The 20,531-nt window shown below is 38.1% G+C and overlaps 1 pseudogene; it reads left to right on the top strand.

Moving 5' to 3' along the window:
• The first annotated feature begins 330 nt into the window (after positions 1-330).
• LOC116274987 overlaps positions 331-20,531 on the top strand; it is a 46,283-nt pseudogene continuing 26,082 nt past the window's right edge.

Genomic DNA, 20,531 nt, shown 5'->3' with positions numbered 1-20,531 from the left:
AAGACTTTTCCATTAGCTCACCCCAGCATTTAAAAACTCTTCCAATTTTTGTTTCAAATGGCGTTGAGTTCAATCTCCCCTATTGCAATAGTCTTGAATAATCTTACCTGCTGTTTTAAACAAATGCCTGGTGCAATTTCTCTTGGCTATTCCCCATCTCAGCAATCACTGGAAAACTGGGGAGGAGATCTTTGGACTGGGAACAGTCATGCAGTATGGTAGATCTTGGTTGGGAGCACCTGCCCAACATTTTTTTTTTTTTTTAAAGGAACTACCCCTCCCTACTCTCTATAGCTTTGTGGGAACTGCCAATCAATGTGCCTCCCCTCCGTATTCCCCCTGCCAAGTGGTGGACAAACGATCTGGGCTGAACTGGACCTGTGAAACTCTCAAGGGTAAGTGCATCTTTAATCGAATGGCTCAGGACAGAAAACATTGAAGTGAATTCATCCCAATGTCAGCAGCTTAAAGATCCTATTCATTAGCGTCTGTATGCCAGAGTCCAGGAGCTCTTTTCACTCCAAATCTGCTATGAATCGTAGTTCTTGAGTTGTTTCATTGGTTTTGCTGAGCTACTAAGCTACCCTACAGCCCTCCCTTATCTCCTCCCTTTTTTTTTTTTCTTACACAATCCATTACTTGCTTTTTCCTACTTGCAATAGAAGAATGATAACTGGTATGTGTAAAATGGGAACTAAGCTCATTTTCATATGTATATATAATAAAGGACCGAGAAACCCTGGCAGTACATCGGTCCCATCCCACCCATCCTATCCTATCTGATCCTCTTTCTCCTTCCTCCCCTCTTTCCTGTTTTCTCCTTTCTTTCAATCCATTGTCTATGCATGTGTCTATGTTGGTTGATGCATACAGATTTTAATTATATTAAATACGTGTGTGTGTGTGTGTGTGTGTAGTTTTTGTTGTTGTTGTTGTTTTTATTTTTTTTTCTTTTGAGACAGAGTCTTGCTCTGTCACTCAGGCTGGAGTGCAGTGGAGCGATCTCAGCTCACTGCAACCTCCGCCTCCCAGGTTCAAGCTATTCTCCTGCCTCAGCCTCCCAAGTAGCTGGGACTACAAGTATGTGCCACCATGCCCAGCTAATTTTGCATTTTTAGTAGAGGTGGGTTTTGGCCATGTTGGCCAGGCTGGTCTTGAACTCCTGACCTCAGGTAATCCACCTGCCTCAGCTTCCTAAAGTGCTGGAAATTACAGGTGTGAGCCACCATGCATGGCCCAGATTCTAATTATATATTTAATGTAGCTTTCTTAGTTTGACTCTTACTTTGTTACCCTTTCTTTTTCTACTTTTATTGATTTCTCTGTTTCTTGAGACCAATTCTGGCCACATCTTTGGCCCATCAGTGACCTGTAAACATGTCTGCAACCAGTTGTTTGAGTTTTGCTTCTCACAGCTCCAGGGAATGCAGGATGCTACGTGGAGCCCTGAGGTGCTGCCTATGAAACCCACTTGCTCATTCTCTGGTTAAGTCCTTGCTGAGAGCTGTTCAGTGGCCGTGAATGCTACAGAAGACATTGATCTCTTCCAGGTCTATCACTGAGGCTATGATGAGCATTCTCGTTCTTTTTTTCTCCTCTGTGCTGTTTTCCAACCCTTATACAAATCTCTAATTTGCATTCAAGGAAGGTTTCACAATTTCATAGTCTTGGATCAATATAGAAATACAAGAGTCAAAACATTTACATATAGATGGTAACAGAGAGGAAAGTAAGGCCTGGACATGTTTTCAAATCTGTCTACTCTGCATTAGAAAATGCATGAAAATAAACAAAAAAGAAAGCACATGACAGAGGTTAATCAGACCTCTGTTAGGATCTTGGCTCTGATGTTCAAAAGCACTTGAACACTTGTTTCTATTGTTGTTTCTGTTGTTTTAATACCATTGAATTTTCTCAGTTTCCAAATCTATAATACGAAGATTATAATTTCTATTTCGGGGCTTGTGTGAAATTATGTAAATGAACCTCTTTAGTGCCTAATAAATAATGCACACTAAATAAATAGCAGTGATGACAATGCCATTGATTAATTACTATTATTTTTATTATTGTGATGAAAATGATCCCTAACCATAATACATTACATTGGTGGGAGAAAATCCATTATCAGTAAATATCATTGCACTAGATATGAACATTAGTAACACAAGTAAAAGCTTTTGCAAAGGAAAGGGGCAAATTTCTTTTAATAAAGCCAAGTCCACAATTGACAGCCAAAGAGTTATCACAGGAACCCTGTTGGGAAAACACAAAACTTGGAGGGCACAGAAACCTTTTGTTTCTCTGAATGTAGAGAGATTCCTTGCCAGATGAGGTTTAGTAAGTGCTTACAACTCCAATATAAATAGACAAAAAGACTTAAAATCAGTAAACACAATCTAGCTAGAAATACTACAACCTCATCTTTTATGTCACTTAAATAATTAAAATGCTTCTCATTGAATAATGAAGTTATTTAAGGAGAAACATCAGAAAAGCATCCAGCCGGCAGATCTAACTGCTTTTGCCTCGAGTGACATGTTCCCAGCAGTGGGTTATATTATGCCTTCATAAAATGTGTTCTGTCATTTTTTTCAGTGCTGTTATTTTTGGCGGATAGTAAGAAAAAAGTATCTATCTATGGCGTATGAAAGCTCTGGATAAAAATAAGGAAGTGAGTGATTCCTGACGCAGGTGAAGCCCTCCAACACCTTGAAGCAAAACCTGTCCACACTAGAGGAGTGAAAGCAGCACTCATATGTAGAAATCTACAAATGCAGGGATTTTAACCCTGGAACATGGGTTTTGCCTCTTCACATACATTTTCAACAAAAATTGCAACTAGATTAAGGGCATGATCATAGAGTGAGATTTTTGCCCTAGGTTAGCATTTTTACACAATATTTTATATTATTTTACTTTTCTTGTGAGATGGAGTCTGGCTCTGTCACCCAGGCTGGAGTGCAGTGGGGCAATCTCGGCTCACTACAATCTCCGCCTCCCGGGTTCATGCCATTCTCCTGCCTCAGCCTCCCGAGTAGCTGGGACTACAGGCGCCCGCCACCACGCCCAGCTAATGTTTTATATTTTTTAGTAGAGACGGAGTTTCACTGTGTTAGCCAGGATGGTCTTGATCTCCTGACCTTGTGATCTGCCTGCCTTGGCCTCCCAAAGTGCTGGGATTACAGGCGTGAGCCACCACGCCTGGCTTTACACAATATTTTAATAGGTGCCTTCTAAAGGAGCTTCCATGATGAACTAAGTTTGAAAAACTCTAGGTTAACAAATTTAAGTAGATTTCACCTCATTTTCATCCAGCCTCCCCACTGCCCAGTGGTAGAGCTATTGCTGACTACTATCTGTTTTCCCTTTCTGTCTCAATAGTTGGGCATAGACTCAAGTTACACTACATCTCTCAGCCTCCGTTGCAGTTAGGGGTGACTGTAAGACTAATTTCTTCTCAATGGAATGTAAGTCAATGTGAGATATGTTAATTAATATTAACATTAATTAACGCATTCCCTGCTCTGTCGTCCTGCATCATAGCTCTTTAGTTAATCATTGTTTATAGTTGAAGTTTTTGCCTTGTTCTTTCAGAATAAACTCCCAACTACTCTCACCTCCTCTGACCAGCCAAAGAATACCCACATGCTTGCAAAATAGTTGGTTTGTCACAAGTGTTTTCTTGGCCCCTGAAACTTCCCCTGAGGATGCCTTCGTAAGCTCTCAGACTTCCTGCTGACTGCATGAAAATACCTTAGGTTTATCCAGGAAGCCATCTTTTGAAAATGGCAGAACTGCTGTCATTTGGGTCCTAGAATTATTCCACAGAGAAACAGAACTTTATTTATTAACTTAAAACAGCCATCTAGAGTCACTTTGCCAGAGTTCCAATCCTCTCTCCTCCACTCTGCACACGATTTTTCAAAATCTGAAAAATTCAGTGGTGAATAATGAGGTTTTAGATTTCAAAAGTGGACCCCTGAGGTCTCTATTAGGGAAAACACATGTGTGACAAAACAACTATTTTAATTTGCAAGCTTGTGGGTATCATTTGGCAGGTCAAGGGAAGTGAGAGTAGATGGGGGTTCGTTCTGAAAGAACAGGGGAAAAACTTACACTGTAAATAATGATTGACTACAGAATTGTGATACAGAGCCTGGCACGTGGCTCATGCCTGTAATCCTAGCACTTTGGGAGGCCAAGACAGGTAGATTGCTTGAGCTCAGGAGTTTCAGACCAGCCTGGGCAACATGGTGAAACCCTGTCTCTACAAAAAATACAAAAATTAGCCAGGCATGGTGGCTCACACCTGTACTTCCAGCTACTTGTAGGGCTGAGGTAGGAGGATCCCTTGAGCCCAGGAGTTGGAGGTTGTAGTGAGCTGAGATCACGCCACTGCATCCACCCTAGGTGACAGAGTAAGACCCTGTCTAAGAAAAAAAAAAAAAGAGTTGTGATGCAGGAAGACAGAGCAGGGCATGAGGAGAGAGGCCATTACAGTCACCTAGCCTGGGAAAGACCATAGTTAGTTGACTTTGAAAGATGGGTTGGTGTCTATTTGAGTGGACTCCCTCCGCAGTCACCAACAGGGAACTGTAGAGAAACCTATCAATGATCAGAGTGAGTCCTTTGCCATTCAAAACACCACTCCCATTTCGCCTGTGCTCAGGGGCATGACTGTTGCCCTCCCTTTGCCCATCCTCTAGGAGCATTCCCCTCCACAGCCATCTCCACTGTTCCCTAGGATCTTCTTGAGGAGTAACTTTGCCAATTCTTTTTTAGCCCTTTTGTCTGCATTATGATTGTAAAATATTCAGAAATCTTGCAAGTCACTTGTTAAACATCAGTAGCCTGTAATCAGTCATGGTGGAATATTTACCCCATAAACACTGGCAAAGCTACCAATACCCTTGCCTGTGAGCTCCATGATATAGGCAGTAGAGACATGGCCTGGGGAGACCATGGAAAAGAGGGAAAAACCCTCATCACTGCAATTATATAGTATAAAACTGAACATAAATAGTTGATATCTCCCATACTATTAATGTCACCTGCTCACCACCAATGATTATTCATTGAGTACTGTAATATATTAAGTTCTGGGATTATGAATATATTCTAGCAAAAAATAAATGTTACCTATAAGATGCTTTTCACCACTTAAATCCCTTGGGAGGAAATATTTTGAGTCTTGTAATTTCAAATAAAATGAAAACACAATAAACTAAAATAGTCTATTTCTAATAATTATGATACTTGGTTAAAAATATGAAGAATATACTTACATAGTTGGGAGACAAGAAATAATCTGATCTCCATACTGCATAATTGCCCTACCATGAAATCATGATTTTCTTTCCCTCTGTCTTTGAAACTATTCAAGCAAAAGACCATTAATAGCCTGATGATCCTGCAAAACATGTTTACCTCAGGAAAATTATTGGGCAATATGGAAACCACAGGAGTGGATTAGGCTGCCCACTCAAACGCTCTATGTCGTCTTCAATTTAAGGTTTGATGAATCCGAGCTGAAAAATGTGATCCCCCCACCTGTTTCTATGAAAAAGTCAAATAGCAAAAAGTCTCTGAACATTATTTCTCTGGTTTCTTATTAATAACATGACACTACTATAAATTTTAGAAGTTGTGCTCCCCACGACCTCCCAAAGGTCGTTTGTAACTACATCTCCTATGAAGTATGAACCCTTGCCTTTCACAGAATAAAGTTGATCTGCTGACAGTAATGAGACAAATATGTATTAGCTTCATGCCTCGGAAACTGTAGTGCCCCTAGTGAATCCTTGACATTTACTGTGTGCAATTTCCCTTGGTGTAAAACGCAGTCTAAAAAACAACTAGAACGCATGAACATGCTGGCAATAGCTATGTCAGCCAAGAACTGACTCATTTAAACGAAGTTATAACCTATTCCTTGAGTACTGAGTAGGGTGTGTGAATAAAATAGCAGTAGATACTTGGATGAGATGTTTAATGCAAAATCATGCTTTAACAACAGTTTCTTTTTATTTAAATCAGGACCTCATCATTTTAAAAAATTTCTAGCTTGTAGGAATGTGATTTTCTTACACATCAGGATTTAATAAGCTAAATCTGATACCATCACTCTTCAACACTTAGAAGAAAATCTAAAATCCAAACCCTTTCAAGGTGCTCTGTGATTTAACTGTTGTGTACCTCATCCAAGTTATTTTTCCACCACTGTCCGTTGTCATGTCATATTCTGGTCTTCTTGCTCTCTGGCTCTGAGATGCCAAGCCCAGCCAGCCTCCGGAGTTTGGCATTTGACAGTCCTTGTCTTGCAATGTTCCTTCACACCATTAATAGGCTGCATACCTGGACCCTTTTCCTCCTTGCTAGCATAGCTAAAATTTCTCCTTCTCAGAAAGACTTTCCTTGACCACTCAACAAATTTGGTCATGGTCACTCACCCTTTATCACATTACTCTGTTTTTACATTCCTCATATCATGGTATATTTTTTGCCTCCCTTTATTACAATAGAAAATGAGTTCTAGACAGTAGTAGGCCTTGTCTGTCGTTTGGGTGATTAAAAAGTTGTCCCAGGCCGGGCGCGGTGGCTCAAGCCTGTAATCCCAGCACTTTGGGAGGCCGAGGCGGGTGGATCACGAGGTCAGGAGATCGAGACTATCCTGGCTAACATGGTGAAACCCCGTCTCTACTAAAAATACAAAAAACTAGCTGGGCGTGGTGGCGGGCGCCTGTAGTCCCAGCTACTCGGGAGGCTGAGGCGGGAGAATGGCGTGAACCCGGGAGGCGGAGTTTGCAGTGAGCCGAGATCACGCCACTGCACTCCAGCCTGGGAGCACAGCGAGACTCCGTCTCAAAAAAAAAAAAAGTTGTCCCAGTCTTTATATTTTGAGAATGTTCTGTTTTCTACTGAGCATGAGTATTTGGAAATGCTTTGAAAAGTACTTTGAAAATCTTTGCAATGGGTCACAGAATCTAAGAAAAATCGAATCCAGAAAGATGATCTACTCCAACTGCATAGTTTTAAAGTTGAAAATGTGGAATTGAAATAGTAAACTTAGACCTTTATTTCTGGCTCCCATTTCAAACCTGTCTCTGACATATTAGAATCTATTATGAAGACTTAACTGTAAATAGACCTTAACAAAAAATTTCAGAAGTTTTGTCTAAAATTATCAAAATGTTCGAAAATTAGACATAACTTAGTTTTTGAAATTCTGATGAAAATCTGAATCTTTCTTGTAGAGCAAAAACCTTTTGCTTAGGTGTAAAAATTCCCCACAGTTTTAGCGGTCTCACGTACGATTCTCTAAATTGTTTTCATTCTCATTTTCAAAGATCTACATGAAAAACTTATTCATTCATTTATTCAGTCACACCTTAATGCTTGGGAACCACTTTAATAGTCAAAACAGGGAATAAGAACTCAAGAACACAAAAAGTTTCCCAACAAATTGAACGAAAAAGAATGACATGTAAGTGATTATTAAACAACGCACACCACACAGATGTCACAAAAACGATCGTCTTCGTAAAGCATGAAGATACATTTTTTTCTGAATGGCTACTGTGTCAGAAACTTTGACAGGTGGATTTCTAATTCTCACATTTTCCCTGAAAACTAGGAATTGTTATTTTTATTTTATAGACAAACACCCCTGAGATTAGTGAGGTGAAAAACAAACAAAAAAACTTTGTCCAAAGTCACACAGTTCATTATTGAAAAGCTGGGAATCTGACTCCAAAGACCATAATTTTTATTTTTATTCTATGTGCACAGAAGCCTATGGAACATTTAGGAATGGATGAGTTTAGTATATGGAGTCCCACACAATCCACAATTTTCGGCCAGATTCTCTGAATGCCTTTCTCGCTTATGAGCTATAATGTGTGCAGGCTAACTTTGGTGCATGTCATTGCTGTAGGCAGAAATTATGTGAAATAGATGTTCATATAGCTCAAATTGGCATGTGTCTTTCATTATTTAAAACAAAACTGAATTACTAAAAATAAGTTTTACAGAATAAATGCAAGCATCTTGTGTTCAAAATGGTAAAAATCAAAATGCAGACGGATAGGGATGATAAAACGTCATCTTCGGTGATAAAAGGTTTTGGACAGAAATCACTAGGAGTTCCACCATGGTTTAGATGAATGGAGAGAGATGAATTCAGACAAATGCAATCCTGAGGGCTTTACTAGGATCAAGGTTGATCAGCCACTGTATACAATGATGTGTACTGGAAGAGTTCCATTTTGAAGCCTCAGGGAATTCTTCTCAATGGGTGGTGGTCATGCCTACTAGTTGTTAATTATTTTAAAAACTGCCCTGACTTAGCACCTTAAAGGGGGAATTCAAAAGGAACAAGACATGTTCTAAGCACAGATGTTTTAGGTATTATGTTAGCTACTTCCTACATTGAATCTCTTCCTATCTATCTACAAGGTAGCAGTCCTTATTTAGATTTTATAGATTTGGAGAAGAGGCTGAGAATTGAAATTCTTTGCCTAAGATTAAGCAACAAATATTTGTATAGGTCCCTTCTTGTTGTTACGTAGCTACCTAGCATTCATTCTTCTTTCTTCTGGTAGCAGTACACTATCTGTTTCAAAAATGTGAGTCCATACTCTATTCTAGGCTTGAGGGATGTCCAAACAAGTGTATTCTTTCTCTGGACATAGTAAAACCTTTGTAAAGGATCATGACCCCAGTCAAGAAAATTCAGAATCCAAAGGGAATTTTTACCTGAAAGCTTGGGAAAGAGACACACTCTTTTTTGCTGGAAAGAGAGCTTTGAGGATATAAGTCTGATACTAGTGGAAGCCAACATAAGAGGAGTGTCTGTTTCAAAATACACTAGGAAACAGAACACATGGATAGAGAACAAATCTTTTAGATCTTATGTTCATATGTACCTGAAGTCATAAACCTTTCTCTGAATTTTTCAATTCCACTGACCAACACAATCACTTATTTGCTTAAGCCACATGGATTGGGATTTTCTATTACACACAGAAGCATCCTTGGAAAACTTTGGAGGCATTTTTGGTTGTCAGTACAATATGAGGGTTCTACTAGCATGTCACAAGAAAGAATCAGGGATTCTTAATGTTCTGTAAAGTTGTAGAAAAATTCTACAAGGAGGAAAATTGTTAAACCCAAAATGCCAATATTGCCCCTTAGAGAAACACTGGTTGCTGAGAAGTGTGTTACTTGGAGGAAATTTTGCACATAGCCTGCATATAAATGAAAACATATGCATAAAGTTTGGAGATAATAACAATACCAATAAGATCTCATTGGGGCTTATATATGGCAGTAGGAAAGTACAGCTAGAAAAGCTCTGCTGTTGACAGTATGTAAAAGGTATGCATTTGTAGTTTATCTCAAGGTAATAGTGAACCATGTAAGGTTCTAGAGCAGCATGATAATGTGATAAAAAGCGTGTTATAAGATGACTAATTTGGGAAAAGTATATTGGGTAAATTACAAAGTAGAAAGAAAGGAGGCAGAAAAACTGAGTAGGCTTAAGACCTACTCAATAGGTCTTTATAGAAGAAAGAATGTACTGACTTCTCTCAGTTTTTGTTGTTGCTTCCTCAACATATTAAGATTAGCTATAAAATAAGAGTACAATAAGAAATCAGCCTTTTTGGCTATGTATGTATGTATGTGTGTGTGTATGTGTGATGGCTAAAGACCAAATGCAGGCTATGACCAAAAACAGAAAAATACTACCATCATGATATAAAGTGTGTTTCTGGTTCTTCTGTAAACGAGAGCCATTTTCTTTGCCTAGGCAAGATCATTTTTATTTGATTAGAACCACACAGCTGTGAAATGACTGAATATGATTTGAATAACCTCACACATCAGGCATTAATCCAAGTTTGAACTTTAAGAAGAATATACTTTATACAAATTATGTAGAGTGAGACAAACTATGATATATTTAGTAAGCATGCATTTGTAAAAATACATATTTTCATTTCTGCTGGTACAGAAAATAAATAGGTGGTTTAGTTTTTCCCCTAATTGGTAAAGTGATACAACACGTATCTGTGATATTTGTTGACTTTGAGATTCATATTCTTCAGACTTTCCTCCATGGTGTATGCTTTGTTTTTGATAATCAGTATTTTATCTACCAGAAAATGTGTTAATTGTCAGCAACAGGCCTACCATGTAATTGAAACACAAAACTGGAAGATGACATTTCGTTTTGTTTCTGGGAAGTTCAATTATTGAAACTGTAATATTATGCCAGATAGTTAACTAATCATATTGATACTTCTAATTCACTGACTATTTTTGTCTTCACTTTCCTTCCCCCAAAATTGGTACATCGAAACCCGAAACGCAATTGTGGCTGTATTTGGAGATGTTGCCTCTAAGGAAGTAATTAAGATTAAAAAGAGGTCAGAAGAGTGGGGCCCTGATCCAATAGGAATCGTGTCTGTATAAAAAGAGACATGACAGAACTTACACGTGTTCTCTCTCTCCCTCTTTGTGTGCACATAATCGGGATGGCCAAGTCAGGATACAATGAGAAGGCAGTCAGGGAGAGGGCCCTCGCCAGGAACTAAATGGGTTGACAACTTGAGCTGGAACTTCTTGCCTTCATACCATGAGAAAATAGATATCTGTTGTGTAAGCCATCCAGCCTATCCTGTTTCGGCATTTGATTATGGCATCCTGAGCAGACTAATACAATCATCTTACAAAAAATGCGGCATATTAAAGAAAAAAGATCAGGAAAGAGCAAAGAAACAAAGTAACTTCTGTGGTCAGTTCTTACAATAAATTGCATAAGGAGATAAATTATTCATTCTGTGATCAAGAAAATATGGAACAAATAAAGAATTATTACCAATATTGAACACTAGGTAAGAAAACTGTTGTTACTAGAGAAGGATTAATTTCCTATGAACTTTCTGTCTCTAATAAGAATGTATAATAGTTGTTATATATAAAATACCTTGTTACAAGATATATTTTATATCATTTTATTATTATTTATTTTATTATATCTTTATGTTATTATTTTTCCTCCTACTGGTTTCCAAACTCTTTGAGGCCAGTAACTCTGTGTGTGTCTGTATTTATATCCACAGCCTTATCTATGTCTAATAAAGGCTTGATGACAGTCCTTGGTTTACATTTCATGAATATATATTGATTGATTCATAGGTTTAAAAGATAGCCCATCGCATCACATTTTTATTATCCATTTTCTTGCCCATATCCCTACCAGACTACAATTCCTTGAGAGCAGAAACTGTGTTTTTTTTTGTCATGTAGTAGGTATTCAATAAATGGCTACTGAGTGTAAATAAATGACATAATAAATCAAACTGAAAACAGGAAGCTGTGAGTTGAGCGTAAGAGACTTCTTTCTTGAATGGAAATTAATTGTGAAAATGTCTCTGCAGTGGGAAGCCACTGTCACTGGGGACTTTCACAGGAAGCTTGGAGAATGCTGAAAACTAACAAATGTGCTAGAGGAGACTAAAAACTAAGATTCCATGTTGAGGAGGCTTTGAAACAGATAACTTCCTTTGTACAGTATAGAATCATATACATTTAGAAAAAAATAACACTGAAACGCAAAGAAAGTATACATACACACATGCATTCATAAATACATACATACACACACACACATACACACACAAAAGCAGCTTATTGCTTCTTTGTCTGTGTGTACACAGACAAGAAGTAATACAAAGAAGGAAGCTCATGGCCCTTATTTTGAAGCATTTACAAAACATAATGATTTCTGTTTAATCTATTGAAAATACCTCAGAATGCTAAAGGAAAGGTTGTTTTACAGCTCAGGAGTCTATAAAGGTTCTGACAAATACTCTTTCCTTTTCAATTGTCCAAGATACCCAATGCCTGACCTTTGTCCACCTGGAAGCATCTGTTCCTTGACTGTTTAGATCAGAGTGTACCAACAAAGATAAACACAGCTAATTGCCTTCTCTACTGCAGTAGAAGCTAGTTAAAGACAACAGTAACAGCGAAACCATGAGACACCTCAGACCCCACATCACCCAGTGCTTTAGAAAATTTTCAAGGGCAAATGTACTTGGCATTGAATTTAGGTTTGAATGGAAGCAACTTCTCTCTCCTGAGTGGTAGCTTTAAAGAATAATTAGAAAGCACTGTAATAAAAATTTCATTTTATAAAATCCTAGATTTGGTCATGCAACATGAAGTCAGTATGAGTAGAAAACAGTTTATTTTAAAGTAAAAAAAAAAAAAGAGAGTATAAAGAACTGAAATGAGAGATTCGAGTGAATGAAGGAGGGGAAAAGGAGGAAAGAAAGAAAACAGCAAAAATCAAGGTTCTGTTAGAGTATGCCAAAGGTCAAATTATGTTTAATAACCTTTCTAATTTTATGAGGTATAAATATGATGATAGTTATGTCATGACATCATTTAGCCCTAGAATTGAAGGAGTGCTTGGTCATTTAGATAATGGAGCTGAGGATGGTAATAGGATGAAACGGATAGTGCAGGGTGACAGGTTAGTTCTTTTAGGATCATAGGCTTCTTCCTAGTGCTGCATAAAAGGGATTATTATATTGGCTTTCAGAAGTATCTTGACATTTCCATTAAAATCATGATTTTGACAGGTTTATGTATTCAGCCCTTTTCATTTGCATGGGATTGAAACTTGACATTAAAAATCCTCAGACCAAATGCATTTTAAGCATCACGCATACTTGCATATTTATGTATGCACACAGTAAATGCAACATGTAAGCCTACACAATATATATCAAGTTTTAATAGGTCTTATACTTTATAGTTTTTACTGAATTCCTCATTGCCTTGGGAAGTGTTAAATAATCTCCCTAAAAGATGAAAAATACTTGAAGAGTTTGAATGAATGTGGTCTGCATGAAAAGCTGTATTTTTGGTAGCAACCAGGATACTTGCTGCTTAATAAGTTAAGTATTCTAGGCTTTTAGTACAACTCGTTTTATTTGGTGAAGGCTTTTATATCATTTTAATGTGTTATCACTATTTTTTCATACCTTTTGGCTTTTATTTTTCAAGGGCTGTGCAATTTCATTTAAAAGCATCACATTTTATTCATTGAAAGTCCCCAGCATAGACTTATTATTATCTCTTATTAAGTAAAATTGGGCTTTCTTTACTGTGTTCTATGCCCTTACTATTCAAACAGTTTTCAAAGGACCAGCAACACTGGCACCACCTGGGAGCTTGTTGGAAATGCAGAGTCTCAGGCTCCACACCTGACCTACCCAAATCAGAGTTTTCCTTTTAGCAGGACGCCGAAGTAATTCCCAGACACATTAAAGTTTGAGACGCTGTGGTCTAAACAATACTCGAAAGAAAAATAAGCAAAAACTGTGTAAAATATTCTTAGATTTTTCTCTTTTTAAATTATCAGTCTATTTAGAAATAATCAATTACCAAAACTTTCAGCCTTTTACGGGAAGCTTGATGTCATGTGCAGATGTCTCAAAACCTTGATAGTTTAGCATGCCATTTCTACTGCTGTTGATGTTCTCTGTAGCAGGAGTGACAAACTGGTCCCTGAGCCAAATCAGGATCATAGCTTGTTTTCATATAGCCTGTGAGCTAAGAAAAACTTAAACACTCTTAAATGATTGAGAAAAGTCAAAGAAAGAGTATTTCATAACACAAATACTATATAACATTCAAATTTCAAAGTCTATAAATGAAGTTTTAGACAATTTATTATCTACGGCCATAATGTCACAGTTGACTAGTTATAACAGAGAACATATGTCCTGCAAAGACAAAAATATTTATCATTTGGCCCTTTAAGGAAAATAAAAGTGGAACCCCACTCCAAAATATAGATCTGTGTGTGTGTGACATGTGACAATACTATTAAGTATGAACCCACTTTGTTAAATAAAATTATTCAATGTTCTTTAGAAATTTGGACACTTAAGCTAGGTGAATAGAGAAATAAAAACATAAATCTGAAATTATTATTATTATTATTGTTATTATTGTTATTGTTATTATTTTTTGAGACGAAGTCTTGCTCTATCGCCCAGGCTGGAGTGTAGTGGCGCGATCTCGGCTCACTGCAAGCTCCGCCTCCCGGGTTCATGCCATTCTCCTGCCTCAGTCTCCCGAGTAGCTGGGACTACAGGCACCCGCCACCACGCCTGGCTAATTTTTTTTTTTTTTTGTATTTTTAGTAGAGACGGGGTTTCACTATGTTAGCCAGGATAGTCTCGATTTCCTGACCTTGTGATCCGCCCGCCTTGGCCTCCCAAAGTGCTGAGATTACAGGCGTGAGCCACTGCGCCCGGCCTGAAATTATTTTTATTCTGCTTTGAGATTAGTAAATGAAAAGTTTCATATCATAAACATCCATAGCATATTATATTGCTAAGCTTTTAGATTAGTGCATGTCTTAGTCTGGTTTGGGCTATTATAACAATATGTCTGAGAACAGACAACTTATAATAAACAGAACTGTACCGGCTGGAAAGTTCAACTTCAAGATGCCAGTATCCACTAGGGGCCTTCTGGCTGTATCATCACATGGAGGAAGGCAAGAGGGTGAGAGAGTAAGAAGGGGTTGAACTCACCCTTTTACAACAGCACCGATCCCACCCATGATGGTGGAGCCCTCACGGCCTAAGCAGTAATTAATGGTCTCACCTATTAATATAATACTGCTACAATAGCAATTAAATTTTAACATCCATTTTGGAGGAGACCAACATTCAAACCGCAGCATTATATAATTACTTTAGAATGATGTTTAACTGCTATGGCCACAATTTAGGAGGGTAATATGCTAGGAAGCCTTGTGGATGCAAAATTTACTTTATATCAACTTGAGTTTTTAAAATGAGGACAAAGCTCCTGTGAATCATTCTTTAGAACCTCTGATGTTTCTTGTTTAGTGTGGCTTTTTGATTTTTTTTTTTTCCCCCCAGAGTGGACATCTCCAAATTGACCACATCTACAAAGATTTGACAAATCCCTTCCAGGGCGTGGTCACAAAAATAAAATAGATAGAAACTGTTGCTGAGTAGCACATATCTGTCACAGAGGCCCTGAGTCTTACTCTAAAGGAAGAAGGAACAGCAGTAGTTCAGGCAGTTGTAGGTAAAATACTGTAGCAGATTACAAGACAGCAGTGATGGGACTTGAGAAAGACAGAACTAGTACTGCAATCTATGACTTAGGGAAAGGACAGAGGATCTCAAAAGCCTGTGAAGGCATTACCATAATATGGTAGAATAAAATGATGGCCTTCAAAATGATGGCTCTGAGTTATGGAGGAAAGAGATACTTAGAATACTTAGTACTCTCTGTTTAACATAATAATCATCATCATAAAACAATGTCATGGTTGACACTGTCACTGTGAATCTTTATAAGAATTGAAATCCACACTAGAAAAAGCAAATATGCAAAGCACTGAGACTTATTAAAAAAGGTTAATCAGGCCAAGTACATGGCTCATGTCTGTAATCCCAGCACTTTGAGAAGCCAAGGTGGGAGGATGCTTGAGCTCAGGAGTTCAAGACCAACCTGGGCAACACAGGGAGAGCCTGTCTCTAAAAAAACTTGTTTTTAAATTAGCTGGGCATGATGGCATGGACCTGTGGTCCTGGCTACTTGGGGGACTGAGGTGGGAGGGTCACTTAGTGTCACTTGAGCCTGCGAGATTGAGGCTGCGGTGAGCTATGATCATACCACTGCATTCTTGCACAGGGTGAGAGTAAGACCCTGTCTCAAAAAAAAAAAAAAAAAAAAAAGAGGGTTAATCATGTTTTAATCATGTTTTAAAAACAAGAAACATATGCAGAAACAGATTCCCAGTCACCTATGGGGTCTTTACATAGTTCTTCAATAACGCATAGTATATGTCTCACATTTAGTTAAATAAATCATCTTGAAAACGTGTAAATGTGTATATTCCATTGCTTGCCTCCGAGAATAAAATATGTTGCATTGCATTCTAGCAACGAGCACCGTTTTAGCATTCAGCTAGTGCTTCCTTCATGGGCTGTAACTTGGCTCATTCATCAGCCTGAAATGGGCTAATTTAAAATGGTCTGAGAAAGAAAAGGGGAAAAAAGCTAATTGTCTGCAAAGAGGTGTTAAGAATGAAATAAAAATACAGAAAATTAGGAGTTGAAGAGGTATCTTTTTCAGCTGTCGCAGCCTACTGTCTGAAGACGCGTACCAGTAATTTGTGAAGATGTGCGGGTATTGAATTGCTCTGCGCACAAAGCCAGTCTAGTGAGTGATAACTCCAATACCAGCTTTGACTTGAGTGGATTAGGTGCTAAGTGGGTTTAACAAAATTACCCAGAGCATTACATCATATTCCTCCCACTTCTTGTGACAGAAGCTATTATTCCTGTGGGGCTCTGCTGAAAATGAAGTGGTCAAGAGTATGAAAGGGGTGAAAGGCTATCGGGATGAGAAGGATGGAGAAAAAAGGGATCCTTATGCTGGGCTGTTGCATTTTGGAAAATGGGGTAGAATTTTGCTGAAATCTGAAGTGTGTGGTTTAAAATGATATCTTCTTTATATTTTTACTCTGGTGAAGATTTAGCAAGATTATCTCCAAAACTTCCTGCTGGCATACTTAATTTTCTGATAAATTGATTACTACAAATATTTGGGATAAATAACAACGAATCACAGTGATCCCTTTTTTACCCCTTCTTCTTTCCTTAGTTCCTTGTTCCCTCCTTCCCTCTCTTCCTTCTTCCTTTCCTGCCTTCATTCTTTTCTTCCCTCTCTTTCTCCCTTCCTTCTTCACTCCCTTTTCCTCCCTCATAGTATTTGCTCTCAAGCACCATAGCTGAGTAATTATAATAGGGAAACAGAAGAAAAGGCAGCAATGATCATTCTCTAAGACATGATGAAGAAGAAACTGCCTTATACAAATATTTATATCATTCACTGATCCAATATGTAAATATGATACTGCAAGAGACTAAAGTACTACGTAATGGTTGAATAAATATAAAACCAGCCGTGTGGGAATGTTTCTCTTTGAACCAGACAATAAGGATAATTTCTATAGGGAAGTAAAGATTATTAAAAATAAATAGTATTTTAAAAGCTTAAAATATCTGTTATCTACAATGTGATTTAATATTATTAAAAAGTCACATCATCATCTCCTGCCTTAACCTTCCAAACAAGTAGCACACTTAAATTTGAAGTTCTGTAGTGCTTTGCTGAGAAATTATTTTATATTGTGCTACTTGATCTAAGTAATAGAAGAGAACTCAGGGACCAAACTTTTATCACATGAGGTAATTTGATTCTAGATTTGGTTTCCACCACCTTAAACAAGCATCCTAGAACATAGTTACTGTGCTGCATTTTCTTCATTTAAGAACAGGGAGAGGACTAATGAATTCTAAAGTAGGAAAGGGAGTGCTTCGAAAAGAAATTCTTCTTGTAGGGTATTATATGACAATTTCACTAGCAGTCAGAAAATAATATTTTTCACCAATTAAAATAGTCTACCCTTATGGCAGGTGATATGTTTTGTTAATGGCCACGTAATAAATATTTAGCTGTGCGGCTGATGTATCCTTCTTGGGTTTTCATTTATCACCTGTCTCTGTTACCTACTATTGTGACTTTCGTGATTTTTATAACTGATAAGCTCATCACAACTAGTTAAAAGTCTTGTTGAGGCCACATAAACAATGACTTTTCCCAAGCTAACCTGGCATGTAAGTCCATTTATAATATGATCACATTTTCTTTTTTTTTTTTGGAGACAGAGTCTCGCTCTGTTGCCCAGGTTGGAGTGTGGAACGTAGTGGCACGATGTCGGCTCACTGCAACCTCTGCCTCCCAGGTTCAAGCAATTCTTCTGCCTCAGCTTCCCAAGTAGCTGGGACTCCAGGCGCACGCTGCCACGCCCAGCTAATTTTTTGTGTGTTTTTAGTAGAGACAGCGTTTCACGGTGTTGCCCAGACTGATTTCGAACTCCTGAGCTCAGGTGATCTGCCCACCTCGGCCTCCCAAAGTGTTAGGATTACAGGCGTGAGCCACTGTGCTCAGCCCACATTTTCTTAAGTCTGCGATACATTTGAAATTCTTTTTCAGTTTGATTCATTCAGCTGGTGCTAGTCTCTCCAAAACATAGTGGTTTCTTTTTCACAGTGCAACTAAAAGAATGGTATTTTAAACATTGGGTATGGATTTGAAAGAGGAGTAATAAAATCTTATTCTATAATCTATCAATTTTTTTCTCTTTGTAGTTCTTAAAAAGTCTGAGTACAGAAAGAATATCTCTTAATCTAATGCTCAATAACAACTCAGACAGAGGCACAAGATCAGTCTGATGGATGTTTGAAGACATAAACATTATACTTTTTTCATATTTAATTCAGATATCATGCCTTATATATTCTGAGGCTGAAGAAATGCACACAAGTACATACTTTTACCATGATCAGGAGAAAATCATAAAGCTTTGATTTCCTTTGTAGTCACTGACTTAACAATTGTGATTTCATTCCAACACATTGAACCTAACCCATAGTTTAAAAATTATTTGAATGGCTAAAATTCTTCTTTTTGAAATGAAAAGAAGAAAGAAAACTAGTAAACAACCTTACTTGTAATAAAAAGTTTGGAAATACCTATGAAATAGCAGAGAAAGGTTAAAATGTCTTCTAGCATATTGACTCAGAACCTGGGAGGTGAGGTAAGGGCAGATGCCAGAACTCAAGCTTTCAGAGAAGAATTAAATATTTAGAGGGAATTTAGTTTATTTACTTTGTTTTATCATTTTAAGGTAGATTTTCAGGTTCAATTAAGGGAAAACTTACACTTTTTTTTTCAATCTAAAAAATAACTCCCTGTCTTCTGTAATGACTGTCTTTCCGTTGTATACTGTGTGTATGTATGCATGTGTGTGTGTTAGAGTGCAGGTAACACTGAGAGAAAATATCATAATTAATGGAAGAATAAATGATTATTAGTGAGAATTTTGCAGCGTTGTGTCAGGAACATGCCCCAAAATAGCTTGAGGTTGATGGGGAATACTTAAGCTGCCAGTGGTTTAACTGTTACTGACAAAAATCCCCTAGGGCGAGGCAAGTGATAAGCAGCGTAAGAAGTCAGCAGAACATGGTTCTGGACGAATGCACAAACCCTCATCAAAAGTGGAAACTGCCCAGATGTATCCATGTAGGTCTCCAAGCCAGCACCCAGAGCCCCACCAAATCCCATCATCTTGTAGCACAGACAGCAACGTCTCTGACAAAAGAAGCAGCCTTGATGAATCCTGACATTGGGATCATCACCAAACAGAACTCTTTGAGATTAGCGGCCTTGTTTTCTAACATGCCTGCCTAAGTCATGACTCCTAGGTTGAGTCTACTGTTTGTAAAATGAAACGAGTGTAACACTTTCCTCGATGTTGTGAAAAGCACTGCATCTCTCTCTCTCTCTCTCTCTCTGTCTCTCTCTCAATCATCTATCTAATCTATCTATCCATCCATCCACTTTTTTGAGACAGGGTCTCACTCTATCTCTCTGTTGCCCAGGCTGGAGTGTAGTGGCATGCTCATAGCTCACTGCAACCTCAAACTTCTGGGCTCAAGCAACTCTCCTGCCTCAGCCTTCAGAGCAGCTAGCACTACAGGTGAAAGCCACCATATTCAGCCAGCACTAAATTTTCACAACTATTATTATTGTGGGTATTTTTTTTTTTTTTTGACAGTTTCTGGCAAAGCATAGACTGTAGAGTCCACAATTTAATTGCATTTAACAATTCCTCTGTTTCCTTGGGCTGATAGTAATGCATTTTGAACCCCTTAATTCTCCACTTCTTCGTGATAACTTCCCAGTCATGAAGAGAATGTATAGAATGTATTGTTGATAAATATTCCTAAACCTTTTAAGACTTATTTTATAGAAAAGCTTTCAGGGACATCAAAAACACTGAAAATAAAGAGTCTTATAGTTGATTTGCTGAGCCTATAACTACTATGATTTCCCTGCAATTAAGCATGGAGTAAAAGAATGAGCATCAAGTTAGGAAAATTCCAAACACTGAAAGCAAGTGTTGGAAATCTGTCATTAAGACAGTTTTAATATGATAGTTCAATAATACAGTAGTTAAGACTGGGCGTGGTAGCTCATGCCTGTAATCCCAGTACTTTGGGAGGCTGAGGTGGGTGGATCACCTGAGGTCAGGAATTCAAGACCAACCTGGGCAACATGTCTCTTTAATAGAGGCGAGCCTGTCTCTACTAAAAATACAAAATTAGCAGGGCATGGTGGCACACACCCATAATCGCAGTTACTAGGGAGGCTGAGGCACGAGAATCACTTGAACCTGGGAGGTGGAGGTTGCAGTGAGCCAAGATCGTGCCATTGCATTTCAGCCTGGGCAACAGAGTGAGACTCCAAGTCAAAATAAAATAAAATAAAAGGCCGAGCACAGTGGCTCACGCCTGTAATCCCAGCATTTTGGGAGGCCAAAGCGGGCCGATCAC

The sequence above is a fragment of the Papio anubis genome, chromosome 5, assembly GCF_008728515.1.
Source record: "Papio anubis isolate 15944 chromosome 5, Panubis1.0, whole genome shotgun sequence".
Taxonomy (NCBI): domain Eukaryota; kingdom Metazoa; phylum Chordata; class Mammalia; order Primates; family Cercopithecidae; genus Papio; species Papio anubis.
This window is presented reverse-complemented; position numbering and strand designations above follow the sequence as displayed.